Source organism: Olea europaea, chromosome 6, assembly GCF_002742605.1.
Source record: "Olea europaea var. sylvestris chromosome 6, O_europaea_v1, whole genome shotgun sequence".
Taxonomy (NCBI): domain Eukaryota; kingdom Viridiplantae; phylum Streptophyta; class Magnoliopsida; order Lamiales; family Oleaceae; genus Olea; species Olea europaea.
This window is the reverse complement of record NC_036242.1, coordinates 4,298,414-4,305,923: the sequence shown is the minus strand read 5'-3', so window position 1 is coordinate 4,305,923 and position 7,510 is coordinate 4,298,414. Positions and strand designations below refer to the sequence as shown.

The window sequence follows — 7,510 nt, the reverse complement described above, 5'->3', positions numbered from 1 at the left end:
TGCATAATTTTACTTTCTTCCCTAAAGTGCAATGAAGGGTGATTTATAGGAGGAATTAGAAAAAAAATTACAATGATTCAAATTTCTAAAACAAAATTTATAATGGCAGAAATTTTTAAACCGCCCTTAATGAAATTTTGATACGGTGGCTTCTTGCTTGTGTTCCAACATCCATGACGACCTCATTGCGGATGCCAATTCATGGAACGATTGATAATAATTAGATTTTACAACTTAATAAAAAGAACAAATGCCACCATTCATCTTCCTTGGAGGAATTAGGAAATTTTTTTTACAAGGATTCAAATTTCTAAAACGAAATTTATAATGACACAAATTTTTACACCGCTCTTAATGAAATTTTGATTCGGTGGCTTCTTGCCCCTGTTCCAACCTCCACAACGACCTCATCGTTGATGTCGATTCATAGAATGATCAATAATAATTAAATTTTACAACTTAATAAAAAGAACACATGCCATCATTCATCTTCCTCGAATGGCTGAACCACCCACCCACACGCCCCCAGTTCCACTTGCCACCATTCATCCATTCTCGACCATCCCTTATCCCTATGACTTCACACCCATTCCTACTACTCCGCAAGTCTCTATTTTTAAATCAAATAATCACGACGGTGGATTCTTGAAAATGGATTTCTGAAGGGTGACGGTTGTTGGCAACTGGGGAAATTTGAACCCGAAAATGGCTTCAACCTTCAACTCGAACCCGAATTCCACTCTTAGCTCTCCAGCTTTAAGTCTCCCACATCCCAAAATCCATAACTACGAAAATCCCAGGATGCTTTCCTCAGACTTGCACGCAAAATGGGACGCAAAACTCATAATAAACGGTGGTTCCAGGCTGTCGGGCCATGTCAGCTTAAGTGGCTCCAAGAACTCGGCATTAGCAATCCTAGAAGCGGCACTCTGCTGTTCAGGCACTTCGAAGCTAACAAATGTTTCGAATTTATCTGATACAAGAATGATGGCTTCCATTTTGTACTCTTTAGGTGCTGAAATTCTGATTTCTAATAATGAGATGGTGAAACACTGACCTTGTCGGGTCTGTAGAACCTGAATTGAGTGGCATTGCCAAGATTCGAGGTGGGTTCTTCGTTATTGGTCCTCTGCTTGGCCGGTTTGGTGAGGCTGTGGTTGGTTTGCCCGGTGGATGTGATATTTGGGCTCGGCCAATTGATATTTATATCCGTGGGCTTCAAGCTCTTGGTGCTGTAGTTGAAGTGAGGTTTGTCAATGCTCACCGAATAATGTGGCGTATTCTATTTTCTTCCTTTGTTTGATTGGTTTTCTTAATAAATACTGTTTTCTCCCTGCAATAAATTACTGTGTATCAATGAAGAAATTGTGGGCTATTAACTAGTGAATAATAAGATTTGGCTGAGCAGAAATTATTTTAGGATACTGCTTTGATGCTTGTATCTGTTAAGGAATCCTTTGCGGGTTAATTACATGAATGGTTAATGAACTTTACCATATATTACTACTTAGTCACTAAATTTCATCAAGTGTTACTATTTCGTAACTGAACTAAAAATATATCTCACTCATAAATGAACTAAATGAACTATGCACTGTATTACCCATTCATCACTCAAATAGAAAAATCTTTAAGTTCAACAAAGGTGTCGATTTTTGTGATGAATGGGTAGCACGGTGTATAGTTCAGTGACCATTGAGATACATTTTTAGTTTAGTTATGAAGCAGTAACACTTGGCGTAATTTACCATCATGATACATTTTTAAGTTCGGCTATTAAATAGAAACAATTTATTTTTTGCTCAAACCGACATGTGTCAAAGAAGAAACTAAAGAAAATAAAGGGGAAAAAGTTCTATTATTGTTCGATATAGTCTCCATTAAGATGAATAGTACATTTGATTTTTAGATCAACTGGCATCAGTTCACCTTATCTCGAATTTCGTATAAAACGATTAAAAAAGAAACACTAGGAACACTGAAAGAAAATGACAGAAAAATTTTGAAAAAATACAAAAATGTTCGAATTATTACCAATGTAAATGAGGTCGATTGGATTTTTTAACTTTTTTCCCTTTATTTTCGTTAGTTTCTTCTTTCATAGAGGCTGATTTGAGGAAAAAAGAAATTGTTATTACTTAATAATCGAGCTTAATGTATCTCAATAGTCACTGAATTTTGCTAAAAGTTATCACTTCATAATTGAATTCAATAATATATCTCAATGGTTATTGAACCATGCACCGTATTATTAATCCATCACTCAAATGGAAAAATCTATGTTACCCATTGATGAGGACATCGGATATTTATTTATTTTATTTTCTAGTTAAACTTTATTTATTTTTCGCGGCACTGGTTGTCGAGACCGCAAAGGAGAGTTGAACATATGATGTGTGTGTAGAGAAGAAACCAAGATGGTGGCTGGTTGCGGCAAAGATGGGATGCGCCGGTGATTCCGACAAAGGAAGGTTGAACGATTTCTGGGATATTGGGTTTTGGAAGACGGGTTAGAGTGGGGGTGGATTGGGTCTTGAGTATATGGGTTTAGGAGTTATTGGTTGGGTTCAGGAAGATGGGTTAGAGTGGATTGGGGTGGATTGGATTTGTGAGTGGAATTGGGCTGAATAGTTTGGACTGGTTATTATGGATTGGGCCGACGATGTTTTAATAAAGGTGGGTATATGTATTCTTATGGGGCTTGGGTTAGCAAGAGTTGGACTGGTTTTGTATGTGGGCCAATTGTGGCTAGGGTTTTAGGGTTGAAATTTATGGAATAGCAATGTGGTTCATCAAGCAGCAGTCGTAAACGAAATTTTTTTCCCCCGGGTGTGAACAGTAACTCTTTCTCTCTCTTTTTAATTTTTTTTTCAACTAAGAAAGAAAATTGAAGGAAAAAAATGATGTTGTTACCACAAATTATTTTCGTTTATGCTATTCAACATGAAGAAATTTTAGGGAAAAAAAAAGATGGGACGAAATTTTGGATTGTGGAGAAAGAAATTACCCAATGTTTGGCTCTGATACCAAATTTGATGCAGCATCAACGTGATAATTAATGGAGAAATAGAACAGATCTACAGAGAGAGGGAATCAAAGAGAAAAATGGGGAAGAAGAAGATTCAACAGAAGAGGAAAAAGAAAATAGTAAGAGAGGAATTCGCCATAAGCCACCAAAATATTATTCAATCATCAACTGAGAAATTACAATGCAAAATAGGTTTAAATAGTAAAACAAATGTTAACGAGATTGGGCCCGAGCCCATACAAGTCCAATTCACTAAATAATAGTTCAAGAAAATAAATAAAGTTTAACTAGAAAATAAAATAAATAAATATCCGATGTCCTCATCAATTCTCTCGGGGGTGGGACAAAACTCGACCCTGTCGAGTGGATATATCACTATAGGCTTCCGTCAATCTCCCAACTATAAGCTAAGTGGCTGGGCAAGCGTCTTCCGACGTCTATAGAAATATGTCAGTGGAGGTCTGAATCTGGCGTCCTCACCAGCCCCTCCTGAGTGGACAGGAAGCAATCTGGGCCAAGGAAGATCCTACTGACTTTGATAAAGCTCCAATAAATCTAGATTCAATTTATATAGTGTCTTTCTGGAGATCCATGTACAGTCAGAATCTGGTCGAGCAACCTAACGAACAAGGAAGCGCTGAACCTCTTCATCATTAGTTAACACAATTTCTTCATTTAAAATAACATAGATTTTATCGTTGTGTGCTGTAAGAGGTGGTAGTGAGGTAGAAGTGGCTAAAGAATCAGGTTCAAGGTCCACAAAAGGAGGTAACAGAGGATCATCTGAGGGAATGAAATGACATTTATAAGCTACTAGGTCCTCAACATTGAAAGTAGAGTAGTAACCAAGGTGTGGTGGAATGTCAACAGCATATGCATTTGGACCAATCTGCTTTAAAATTATAAAAGGACCAACACTACGAGCTTGCAATTTGGAGGTGGGTCCATGTAGACGCCGCTCTGGCCTAATGCGGACCATGACGTAATCCCCAATGTTAAACTCAACACGTCGTTTATGCAAATCAGCTTGGAGTTTATATTTTGCATTACTGGCTTCAAGTTATTTATTGATCTCAATATGCAAATTACAAAGATGTTGTCCAAATGTTTCGATTGACACTGACACTCTAGCCTGTGGGGGACATAGGAATGAGATCTAACGGTTTCCTAGGCTTATACGTATGAACAGCTTCAAATGGACTCATACCTAATGAACGATTTATGGAACTGTTATACGCAATCTGGGCTATAGGAAGGATGAAGTCCCAATTACGAAGATTTTCTCGGTTCGGACATCGTAACAAATTACCAAGACTACGATTAACTACTTTAGTTTGATCGTCAGTTTGAGGGTGGTAGATCGTAGAAAACTTCAATTTGGTACCCATCCTTTACCACAAAGTTCTCTAAAAATGGCTAGTGAAACGAACATCCCCATCGATACAATAGTCTTGGGAAGCCCATATAATTTGACAATCTCATTAAAGAACAACATGACAACCTTGGACGCATCTGATGTCTTGCTATAGGGGATAAAATGAGCAATTTTTGAGAAACAAAAATAGAATCATGTTTCTTTGGGTGCGTAGAAGTCCTAACATAAAATTCATATTAACATCTTGCTAAGGATAATTGGGGACGAGAAGAGGAGTGTAAAGGTCTGTGTTTTACCTCTTCTGTTTGGCCAATTGACAAGTGTTACATGTACTAACAATCTTAGCAACATCTTTCTTTAAACTAGGCTAATAGAATTGGCGTTCAACGTCCTCTATGGTCTTATCACGCCTAAAGTGATCGGCTAAACCTCCTGCATGAATTTCCCACACTATGAAATCTCGCACTGAAATTCGAGAGATGCACAATTTATTGGCTCTAAAGAGATAACCCTCCTCAAGTCGAAAGCCATTTGTGGTGCCCGATTGTCCCCTTTGTTAGCGAGATATCTTTAAAATCGGGGGCATGACTCGTAACCCTCCTTAAGCCTTTCAAAACCGATGACCTTGACACTCATGATCGACAAAAGGGAGACACGACGACTTAATGTATCGGCTGCTTGGTTCTCCACCCCCTTCTTGTGTTTTAAAACAAATGAGTAGACCTGCAAATATTCAATCCAATGATCATGCATAGAGCTTAATCTTTTCTGGGAGTTGAGGTAACGGAGGGCCTCGTGGTCCGAATAAAGGACAAACTCCTAGGGCAACAAATAGTGGCGCCAATAGCGCAAAGCTTGGACCACCGCATACAGTTCCTTATCATAAGTTGAATACCGTTGTTTGGCTTCATTTAACTTCTCACTAAAGTAGGCAACAGGATGAAGATCTTGACTCAAGACTCCGCCTATACCTATCCTGGAGGCATCACATTCAACCTCAAAGGCTTTGGAAAAGTTTGGAAGACGCATGACCGGGGCCTTCGCCATTCGCTTCTTGACCAATTTAAAGGCGTTAGCCGCTTCTTGTGTCCAAAGAAACTCTCCTTTCTTCATGCACTCCGTAATAGGCACCATAATAGTGCTAACCCCCTTGATAAAGCGGCAATAAAATTTAGCTAACTCGTGAAAGCTCCTTACGTCATAAATAGTCTTAGGTACAGGTCAGTCAAGAATCGCCTGAACCTTGGCAGGGTCAGCAGATACCCCTGTCGAAGAGACAATGAACCCCAAGAAAACGACTGTAACGGTGAAAAAAGAGCACTTCTTGACGTTAGCATACAGATTAGTTGCACGTAGGGTAGAGCAAACATGTGTAAGATGATCATGGTGTTGCTTCTTAGTCTTACTATAGATGAGAATATCATCGAAGTAGACAACAAGAGACTTACCCATGAAAGGTCGAAGAGTCTGTGTCATTACCTGTATAAAGGTACTCGCGCGTTGCTTAGCCTAAAAGGCATGACTAGCCATTCATAAAGACCATCTTTCGTTTTAAAAGCGGTCTTCCACTCATCACCTGAGCGAATTCTAATATGATAGTATCCACTTTTCAGATCAATCTTTGAAAAGATTGTCGCACCAATCATCATATCTAGCATATCATCAAGTCTGGGAATGGAAAAACGATACTTACCGTGATCCTATTGATAGCGCCACTATCCACACACATTCTCCGAGAACCATCTTTTTTTGGCGTCAATAGGGCAGGGACAGCACACGGGTTTAAACTCTCACGAATGAATCCTTTGTGGAGGAGGTAATTCACTTGCCTTTGGAGTTCAGCGTGCTCGGTGGGATTTATCCTATAATAAGGCAAATTTGAAAGGGATGCTCCTGGGACGAAATCTATGGCATGTTGAATGTCCCTTAGAGGAGGTAGATGATCAGGTTGGTCCTCCAGAAAGACATCTCGAAACTCTTGAAGGATTGACTGGACTTTAACAAGGCTCTCTATTGTGGAGTTAGATGAAACCTCCATGACTACCAAAGCAAACACAATTGAGTCACCAACAAGTGTACGCTCAAACTCTGTAGGATTAAAGATATGCAATCCCTTTCGTTCCACACTCTTCTTCGTTTCCAATGAGTCAACAGGCTTTGAGGGCAGTGGGTTAAGGTGAATCTTCTTTCTATTAAGCACGAAGGAGTAGGAATTGGATCGACCATAGATGGTTACATCTAGGTCAAATAACCAAGGTCGTCCCAAGATGATGTGCCCGACATCCATTGAAATGACGTCACACTATATATGGTCCTTATACTCGAGAAACTGGATAGGGACTAAACAACGCTCCTTGACAGCTATAGAAGAGGTATCAACCCAAAAGGCTTTGTTTGGCTGAGGGTGAGGAGCTGGCTTCAACCCTAGACGGGATACAGTAGCCATCGAAACCGCATTAATGCAGCTAGCACTATCCACGATAACTTTATAGCTCTTGTTATTAATCTTGATGTAAGTGTAGAAGATGGCATGACGGCGCCAATCATCGGCATCCCTAGGCTGGGTAAGAGTGCAATGGACGACACCGACTTTAGGCGTATGTGGGATAAGGGGACTAGCCTGAATACAATCTAAGAAGGTATCTGCACTATCCTTCAAATCATCAAACTCTTTTAACTTAGGCTCATAAACCTGGTCCTCTAGTGGCTCGTCGATTATGCCTTCACGCTCTTCCATAACTAGGGCTCGGCTAACAAAGTAAAGTGACCATTGAGATACATTTTTAAGTTCAATTATTAAGTAGTAATATATGACAAAGACCGGTAACCATTCATGTAATTAACCCAATCTTTTGCAGATAGTGATAGGTTAATCTTTTCTTTTAATAGTTGTTAAGTTGGAGCTTGTGGTGCATTTTTAAATTCTAACTTCTAAAATTGCATTTGAGCCAAGTGAAGCATATTTTCTCAGGTTTTAGGATGGATGATGTAACGATGCTCTTTCAAACGGCATTGAGGTGGAGAAAGAGGAACTTGAGGGTTCCCTTCTCAATTTTAATCAGCTTTCTTTAAAATAACAGTGACTTGTTTAATAGAGTCCCCTTGCA

The 7,510-nt window shown here is 39.3% G+C and overlaps 1 protein-coding gene across 1 annotated transcript in view; it reads left to right on the top strand.

The window, feature by feature from the left end:
- Positions 1-354: 354 nt before the first annotated feature.
- LOC111395572 (UDP-N-acetylglucosamine 1-carboxyvinyltransferase-like) overlaps positions 355-7,510 on the top strand; it is a 14,610-nt gene continuing 7,454 nt past the window's right edge. The window contains exon 1 of the mRNA XM_023021611.1: positions 355-1,248. The gene's annotated coding sequence lies outside the window, so the exon portion shown is untranslated. The remainder of the gene's footprint in view (positions 1,249-7,510) is intronic.